General features: G+C 32.8%; 1 pseudogene; it reads left to right on the forward strand.

The window, feature by feature from the left end:
* Positions 1-9,288, forward strand: part of LOC146997720 (uncharacterized) — a 32,001-nt pseudogene extending 22,713 nt beyond the window's left edge.
* The last annotated feature ends 1,066 nt before the right edge of the window (positions 9,289-10,354 follow it).

Consider the following 10,354-nt stretch of genomic DNA (forward strand, 5'->3'; position numbering starts at 1 on the left):
ACCACACATGTGACGTAAGCTGAAAGAGTTTTATAAATGTCTCGTTAATGAATATTCACTATTACGGGATTTATAACTGAGAACTTACTTTTATTGACGAGTTAAATAAAGTCAGAAAATCATATTGCTTGAAGCGGTTGAAGTTTCAAATTCAGGAGTGAATGGTAGACAAATGGAAAGAAGTGAAATGTCCATAGTTTTAAAACTTAAATTTGAAGAGTATGAAAATCTAAAATAATCCTTGCATACGGAATGGTATGCTTTTGAATGGTAAAAGAATGATAAGGAGGAACAACAATCTTTTCAGAATGTTATATTTTCTTTTTCCCTTCTTTTGATCCTTTGTAATGAGTTTTGGGTAGACGGGACGATTTTGCAGATCTTTAAACTCAGGTTAAAGCAACACATCCCGTACGCTGCCAAAATATGCGAAACAATCTTCGATAGAATGTCTTTAAAAATCTCAGTAGCGCCTCATTTTGTACTTTAATTTTTCTGAGGAACACTTTACTCCTCGCTCTAATTCAGTATTTATTAAGAAATTTTTGAGACTTCCAAAACTTCCTGCATAGCAATTTTATTAATGATTCCATTTCCTCTCCATTTCTTCAGACAGGCTGAAAACCTTTTCTGAACCCCATCGTCCTTCAATTCTATTTCCGCCTGAAGCACTACTACAATTTCTACTACGTTGACCATAATAGCAATGCTTTGATGAAGTTGGACTAAGTTCCCATAAAACTGCAGTCGACGACACATTTTTTTTTTTGTTTTTGTTAGTTTTATATCGAATTTCTTCATTTATTTGCTATACACTTATGTCTACTGTGGAGCATTAATAATAAGAAACTTTCTCATCGGCGACATTCAGTCATTTCTATGCAAATTAACATTTAATTAATTTTACTGCACCGGTTTTTAAGAAACATAAGCTTTAAAATCCCAGCATTCATTTCGCTAACCCTAGTGTACAGTTCTGTGAACTTTAAAATTGACTTCCGCAGATGTCATTCTTTTTTATAAAAGAGCCACAAATAAAGGCAACAGAATTACGCTTCCTGGAATGTCAACTTCAGAAATATATGTCAAGGATTTTAATATAAAAAGTATAGTTCTGTTTAAGATTAAGTAGTTATATGATTGTTCTTTCAAAAGTCGAAATAAAATTTGTTAATATTATCAAAGACGGAATTTTATCGAAAAGTTTTGAATTTATTTCATTGATTTGAGGGACAGTGAGTTTTATCTCAATATGGACTAAAAAGAAACAAATATCTTACTCTTTAGTTTAAAAATTTGAAAAGAGCATGAGTAATTTCATCTCTTTCAAGTATGAGTAATATGCATATTTGCATGCACTTACGTGTAATATTATTCTTTTAAAAATTCCATCATCAAGAAAATTGAATATTCACAGAAATTTCCAGAACGCGATAAAAGCAAGTAGTCCAGCAATACTGAACAAACAGTTACGAATATTCAGTGGACCAAAACAAGCAAAAATCTTTCCCAGCGAGTGTTATAATGACGAGCATTCCAATTTAAAATTCTTTTGCATCCAGGACGTAAATTCGAAGCATTCATTTCTTTCGAATCCTCGAAAACGTAATAGAAATAAACACTACAAGTTCACACTACAAGTCAATAAAAGATGTCGTTTCTTTCTATCTAATATCCTTTCCGAGAGCCCATCACGTTTGAAATTTCATGTTTCTTGATATTTTGAATGCATGCTACTTCGTTTCTGAGCATAAAATAAACACGCCAAGTGCTTCGATCCCGTCGCCTAGCGTGTATACAGAAAGATGTGGATTTCCTTTCTTATTTTCCTTCCACTCGAATTCCTCCGTGCGATATTTTCGATTCCTTTATTAAACTTCGGAAAGCAATCTAAAAAGTATTTTGCCCTGTAGTTGCGCAGCTGTATGAAGTAGTGCTTCGCATGACATCTTTTGGCCTAAAATTGTTTACTATCTCCTATTTGATTACCTCTACGAATTCTAAGTTTTTTCACCTCTCTGAATCTGATAAAACAACCTTTTAAATTTTTTTCATGAGTATTATGCACAATTTGATTTGTTGTAATGAAAATGCAATATAATATTATTATTAAAATTGAATTTTTATTTTTTATTGAAATACTCATTTATATTTTTAACTCAGAAAGCGACAAAGGTTAAATATCATATCGTACTGTGAAGAGAAAAGTAAGTTAAATTTGTACTTTAGTCACTATGAAATGAAACTTTTTAATGTATGTATTTGATTTCATAATTTTCTTTCAGTTTAGAAGCAGAAGCATGACTTATTCATTAAATGACACTGCATATTTTTTGCAGTGACATACGACCCTGACCAAAAGACGATTATAACACTCGGAGAAATGTTAATTTTTGCTTTCATATATTACATAAATTTAAGCACTTTTTAAATCTCTAAGTGTAATTACCCCTTTCTTAAACTTATCTTCTAAACTCGTCAAAGGCAATAACAGTATCGCTGATATTTGACGTACTGGCGTTTCACAGCAGTGCTTGAAACTATTGTTTTTAATGGGTGATTTTTATCATTGCCTTATGTGACATTTTTTGATTTGTAATATATGGACATAAATTGATTATAAAATGTTTTCTAGATTGGATGGGGATTGGGATTTCAAATTTGTAATCCGTCTTATACTATGACTTTGTAAGAAATGATAATCTGAAATAAATGTTACCCCTATCTATATTAAAACTATCTTTGTTTATTGCTCCAAAACGCTATTTAACATAGTGACGAAACAAATTATTACGCAACCTGCTAATGAATGTAAAATATACCCACAAGTGCATCTTAAATTCGTCTTCGTGTGCAAAGCATTTGATAACTTCTAACACAGATCAGCAAATACTTATTGAACGCCCATTCGCAACAGCTTTAGAAAAGTGCATTTAATCTTAAGTAGTGGCCCACCTGCGGCCGAGGGGTAAAAGCGGCAGAACACTGTTAGTTCGGTCCGGGTTTCGAATCCCGGCGAACGGGCTGGCTGCATGGGCGTTTTTGTGGTTTTCCCCCTATGTAACGTGGATACGAGCTAGTTTCCTTTAAAAAGACTTCCACGGGGCATCCCTCCCTTTCCGTGCAGTGCCTAAGGGTGGAGCACGTAATAAGTTTAAAAAAAAAATATCCTAAGTAGTGATCGCCTTCTACAGAAGCAGAAGTTAGAAGAAGTTCTATAGTGACTTTAGTTGCATTTCAGGCAGAAGTTCTGTAAACAGAAGTGAAATTAAATTTATATACACGATTAAAGCCTAAGTGAAACTGAATTTATGTACACGATTAAAAGAATGTTAAACTGAAACAAAATTTGAAAATGTAACTGATTAAACATGCCCACTCAATAAAAGTCTTTCTTGCCATGTCGAACAGTTTTCATAATTTTCGTCTGTCATTACATATTCATCTTTAACTTAAATCCAAATCTCAAAGCTCAAAAAGTCCAAATTTTTATTTCGAGAGAAAAATGTTTTTCTAATGCATATATTATCTCCATGATGAGAAAACAGACAGCAGCATTGCTTTTAAAAGAGCTGTGCATATTATTAAAAGAACTGTGCAGTATTGCAAATAGGTTACCCTCGAGGCTCAACTTCCTTGAAACGAAAAATACATCTTTCATTGCGAAAAGTGATTTTTTTCCGCTTCTTTTCAGATGTATTTCAAATTAATCTTCTGGTCCGTAAGCGAGTTATTAGCAGTTAAGATAGGTCCTGAGGGAAAGTAATAATATTTCGCTAGGTCTTAAATACAATTAAAAAAATTGAAGATTTTATACCCATTTTTATAAAACGCCTGAAAGTGTAGTCTGAAATCTTAACATTGAAAAGACGAAAATTGCAAACATTACTTTTAAATAGGTATTTTATTCATTTTCAAGTTTATGAAAAGTTTTATTTATGGAAGTTGTTCTTTGAACGACGTTATAGAAACTGTAAGATAAAGGACAAATTTTCTACCATCCTTTAATAATAATAACCATATAAAAATATTAATAACCATGTAAATATATATCAATGAATTCGAACTCAATAAAAGGTGTTATATTTAATTGACGCAGCTACAAAATTTATTAAAATGATTTTTACATTTAAAACTTCTTCCCCTGAAAATCAGACAGTTTAAGATTCAAACTGGAAAAGGATTGGTTCTGAAAAACTAATTTCGTATTTTTAGAAAACTTAGCTTATTTAGTAAATTAAAAATTTTTGTCAATTTTTAATCATCTTCGATAAGAATAAATTTAAAGGACAAAAATAAAATAAAATAAAATCGTTATTTCCCTTTCATGGGCAGCAAGAACATGATCCTGCTCAGAGTTTTTCAGCGTCAGTGTGTCACTACGCAGAAGTATTTTACGAAAAATACAAATGTGGTCTTTCCTTGGATCTTAGGTTGTTTAAACCAGACATGAAGAAAACAGTGTTTACTCAGCATGCATGGCACTGATTGGCTAATTGTAAATTTAATTAAGAACTTTTTATCTTAAACTCCCAGTTTTTAATCATCTCATGGCACCTTTTCATTATTGACGCTTCTTTAACGTGCCCTGGCTACTGACCCTGGTCTAACTGTGCTCTAATTCAATTAAAATAAAGTAAATTCTGCTCATTAAAGCAGCATCGCACGTAAAGGAGATATTTGTAATGAAAGGGGGGGATTATATTTAGTTTAAATACGGATAATTATTTTTTTTTATATTTTTAATAGCATCGTTCGAGCTCATTGCGTAATTGAATTGTCTACGAATCTCTTTCGTCTTTGAATATAGTTAGTTTAATTTCGTGATTTTCATTCTAAAATATTTTAATTAACGTGCGTAATACTCTTTACGTCTTAAGACACTCTTGTGTTCTCTTTCTGCAATTTAAGCTATCTAGTTTGGATATCTGTATAAAAAAGAAGTTTGGTTCAAAAACAAAAGTCTTCTAGATATACTTAAAGTAAATAAAGAGTTAGTGGTAATGGCTCATACTCTGTAATTATCAAAGATAAATTACGTAAGTAGACTGTATTTAAACTTCATGATTAGCAACCGTTTGCGAATGTTCTTCCAGAATTAAATTAATTCTTTTACCCTGTTACGAAGTTTTTTAAACCACCCTAAAAGAACTAGCTATTGGCATTTAAATTCTTTCTTATTTTGCGTCAGTCCTGTACTCAGATACCATTTACCGGTAAAAGTAATTTTCATGAGATTTTTTTATCATGAAAGATCATTGACTTTGTTATGAGATTTATTTATTAAACCTCAACTACTTTATAAAATAAACGACATATTTGAAAGTTTGATGCTTGAAACTTTACAGCGAGTTTGCGTTATTGGCAACAAAATTATTTTAACACTAGGAACGTCTATATCAAAGTAAATCAAGGAGTGAGAAATTCATAAATAAACTGAACTATCAACAGAATTCAGTTCATAAATAACATGGCTAATACGAGTAGTGAAACTTACGATGACCACAGAAAGTGTCTTTAAATTACTTTATTTACTTTACTTACATGTGTTACTAAATGAAGTATAATAAAAATAAAGTAAACAAACTACAGTTGTAGTAAAAGAACATATTAGATTATACTAAAAATAGCAGGAACATTAAACAATTTCGACCTGTTTGTGCGTTAGTTTATGCAAGTTAGTTTATTGTCGCAAGCAATATTAGTTCTTATCTAAAAATGAAAATTTTTTTAATTACCACTATCATTACTACAATGAAAATTTAAAAGGCGATTCTGCCCTAGATGGTAATCTAAATATATGAATAAATCTATAAAATAATAGGTAAGATTAATCAGAGCGTGGTTTCGCTATTTGATGTCATGCTGTTAATTCAACCAGTTGCCGAACTTTGAATCTCGGCTTAGCATTCCACCGCCCCACTTAGCATATCGCTGGTGTAGGTTTCTGAATCAACCTGCTAGGTTAAATCGACTTAGACTCTGTTACACAGCTGTTTGTTTGTTTGTAGTAATTCTGTTGCCTTTCCATTTGTTTTTTTACCTATGTACTGACAGTCTCACGTGATGCGACTATGTGGCAATAAATTGATTGAGCCGGTATTCCGGCTATACCTAATCAGTCAAGATAGTCAGTCACTGACCTTAAAGTAAAAAAGTAGGGTCTCGCCCGCCCTTGCATAGCATATGCTTTACACATGTGCGCTAACAACTTCTGGAAAACACTACCAAAGAATCTGACACGACCTCCCGTTTCACCGTTTTGGGCTCAGAGCTGACAGCATAATTGTTGCAGTTTGTGAAGCTTGGTAAAGCGATGCATTCCCGCCAATAATCTCATTTTTGAACAAATTGTTACATATGCCCTTTTTCTACCTACCGATTTAATTAAAGTTATGCAAACGAATAACTAATGTCGGAAATAAAAATGGGAATGAAATTTATAAATAAAGTGCGGATGTGAATGGGAATCAGCAATTATCTGATAAAACAGTCGCAGTACTAAGAAAAATACCACGGTAAAAAATCCTAACATTTCATTCAGGTAATCATTATAAAAATTACCACCAATAAATCATAAATTTTTTTTAACATCCGATCGCTTATCAAATTATTTACCAATATTTGGTTTTTCTTACCTCTCTCATCTTACCTCTCGCCTTTCCTTATCACTATTTAATTTCCTGCTCGTGAACACACTGTTTCGTTCTACTGAAAAATTTGAAATTGCTATACCTGCAGTTTTTCAGCTGCCTCTGGACATAAGTCTGTGTCAAAAGAGCGCCTCATGTTTCAGTTGTTTCTTATATACCAGCTGAAAGTACAAAACTGTATAAATAGAGAAATAAGACAAATTATAATTAAGTTGATCATAATTTTTTAGAAGTTATGCCATCATTGTCTGCTTATTACCTTCCCCCTAAAGTACGACACAATAACCTAAGTGAAAATTTCCTCAGATGCTTTGTATGCTTTATATCCCAAATGAATTGCTTTCTGGTTGAAGCTTGTCGTTCTTTTGTAGTGTCCTAGCTGCAGGTTAAGGGCGATATTTTTAACAGTTCTTCATTGTTGATTCTTTCTTGACACTGTATTGTTATTGTTAAGATTTTTTCAAAATGCTCAGGTATCACTAAGTTTTCATTCAGTCTTAAAACTCTAATTTTTTAAAAAAATGCGTTTGAAATAACATTATGTATCTGCCCATATATACACAATTAAGTCTTCATTACGTGATAAGATATGCGCAGCTTATTTGGAGGAGTTTATTATGTTATGCTTATTGTGCATATTACATGTTAGGCTTATTATATGGGTAATGGTAATACATATATATATAAGTATCGAAAAATAAATGGAATCATGTAAAAGCGTGAAATATTTTAATGAGTGCACGTAAAGCTAAATAAATAATACAGTGAATTAAATAGTAATAAAAGAAGTATAAATTAAGAGTATTTCTCAAAGTGTTAAGATTAACTAATGATCTGTGAAATGCAAACACCTCCACGACTTCGTAGGGAAGGAAAAGAAAATAGGACTTACTATATATGTCTTTTGCTTAACAGTCGTTCTTTCAGGTATTTTTAGTAGAAATATTTCCGTAGTTATCAGTGACAATGTAGTTTATAATAAAATATCTTCTACATACATAACAGTCTCACTGCTGTGCTGTTTAAAAACATAAGCATTATACTTATTCACAGTTCACTTATTCCTTCGTATGAAAATAAAGAAGAGAAACTGAATCACAATTATGATCATAACAAAGCAACCATAGGTGGTTAAACGGGAGCGAAACTTCGCTAGTCAATTATTTTCTTTTATTTCAAACTAAGAGTGCAGTCTTGGAGGAATAAAAGAGCGTGAGTAACTTCGCCATTCTTTCATTCTGGGTTGCTGAATTTTATGGTAGTATGCAGACATAATATATAAAATTTAAAAACAGCATCAACTTGAAAATGCTTCGCACAAAATGCAATTAGCCGCTAGGAAAACAAAAGAACAGAGGGGAAATAAAAAAACTAGAATTATGATCAAATATTTAAATTCTATGCCTGTTAATGCTACTTTGAAAATTCTTATTCTCAGTTATTGAGATTGGGGTAGGAGGGGATGGAAAAGTAATGAATAAATCTAACATTGATAAACAAACCAAATTATCAAGAGTTAAACTCAATTTCGAAATTTTCAACAGACCAACGACAGCAAAAAATATACTTCAATTTAACAATAGTGGCAATAAAATATTAAATGGAATAATGTTTCTGTTTGCACGAGTAAGGGGATAAAATAGAGTGCATGTGATAAGAGTTAAAATACGCATAATAGATTAAGTATGTGAAATTTTTATTATTGCAAGAATAAATTTCACAGATCATCTAGACACCTTTGTGATCCGACAAAAGAACTCGTCTGACCTTCAAATATGCTTACATAAAAGAGTGTTACTCTCTTAAGCACGCTTAAGAGCATCTCTGGACATAACCTGTGGTTAATCTGTCAAAATCTAGAAATGATGTCATTTAAAATCCTCAAACTTCTGTTGCGTTAATGGATGGGAGAAAAGAAACTGTAGCAATAATCTCAGACAAAATTCAACCCTCGGAGAGGAAATACACAGCACATATTTCTTGGATCTAAAAAAATCACAAATCTCCACAAAATGACTATGAATATTTTTTTTTTCATTTATCATAATTGTTTATGTACGCACTAATGTACACTAATCGAATCACGAATGTCTCTGCCTACGCATCTAACTATCTAACGACGTATCTAAATGCCACATCTAAAATTTCTGCAAGCTGTGGTTCATCTATAATTCTACGATCAAATACTCAATCTAGTTTTAAAAGGATTTATTAAAATACTAAAATTAATCTAATCTAGAATCTAGAATCGAATCTAATGTTACATCTCATGAGCAGCGTTCTAGCTGCGTCATAACAAATCGAAAGTCAAGTTCTCACTGTTGCCATTCTGAGGCAGAGAAAAGTTTGTTTCTAATTACACCGGAACATCGGCATAGTGAAAGTTTCTAGTCAAACTGGAACATCCCGGCCCCCGTTGGACAATTGTCCAACATCATTTGGAAATGGGAGTGGACTGATATTGGAGACTGCTCGGCGAAAGATTCTATCTGAAGTTCTAACGTCTACGACTCGTACTAGTCCATCTGGACCAGGAAAGGTTTCCTCGATGCGAGCTAGTGTCCACTTCATAAGTGTCTTGTTTTTATCCTTTAACAAGACTAGTTGTCCTGCCTTGAGATTGGATCTCACTTGATTCCATTTTGAGCGGTTCTGCAAATGATTAAGATATTCCACGCTCCAATGGTTCCAGAAATTAGCTCTAAGTTTTTGAATTAAAGTCCATCTAGAAGACAAGGTCAAAGAATCTACAGAATCATTCGCTTCTGGTATCGACAAAAGTGGAGCTCCTATTAGGAAATGACCTGGAGTCAAAGGCTGAAGATCTGTTGGATCAGCCGAAATAGGTGATAGAGGTCGAGAGTTCAAGCAGGCTTCTATTTGTGTAATTAATGTATACAGCTCTTCAAAGTTTAAAATTGTCGTTATCGCGACCTTTTTCAAAATTCTCTTCATGGATTTTATATTAGCCTCCCATAACCCGCCAAAATGCGGGGAAGAAGGAGGAATGAATCTCCATGTTATACCTTCTTCGGAACTAAAGCGTTGAATATTATCCGATCTACAAATTCTAAAGAGTTTATCAAGAACATTCTTCGTTCCCTTGAAGTTCGTAGCGTTATCACTCCAAACAAGGGATGGTTTAGATCGTCTGGCAATAAACCTTCTAAGGCATGCTAGAAATGCTTCAGTAGACAAATCCGATACTACTTCTAGATGAATAGCCTTTGTACTAAAGCAAATAATATCGCGATGTACGATTTAAACGTAACTCTAGATCTTTTCAAATTAGGCTTGGTGATAACTGGACCTGCAAAGTCCAGTCCTATTTTTTCGAATGGTCTAGTTATTAAAACTCTATCTCTAGGTAAGTCTCCCGTCATTTGGTTTATGGTTTGGTTCCTTGTTCGAAAGCACGTCATGCATTTACTTATAACGCGTCTAACTCTATCTTGTCCGGAAGGTATCCAGTATAATTGTCTAATAAGAGAAAGTGTTTGTGCGTTAGTTTATGCAAGAGCCCGAATGAAGAGATTTTTTGTGATAATAAGCTATGAGTATTTCAGTGAAATGATGTCTTTTGGGTAAAAGAAGTTGATGTTTAAGGTCTTCTGAAAGATTGGAGAAACGTAGTCTCCCACCAACTCGTAAAAGTTCATCTACATCCAGAAATACATTTAAGGAATAAACCTTACTATTAC

Source organism: Stegodyphus dumicola, chromosome 4 (genome assembly GCF_044657685.1).
Source record: "Stegodyphus dumicola isolate Sdum_Otavi_A_Nest chromosome 4, ASM4465768v1".
NCBI classification, from domain to species: Eukaryota; Metazoa; Arthropoda; class Arachnida; order Araneae; family Eresidae; genus Stegodyphus; species Stegodyphus dumicola.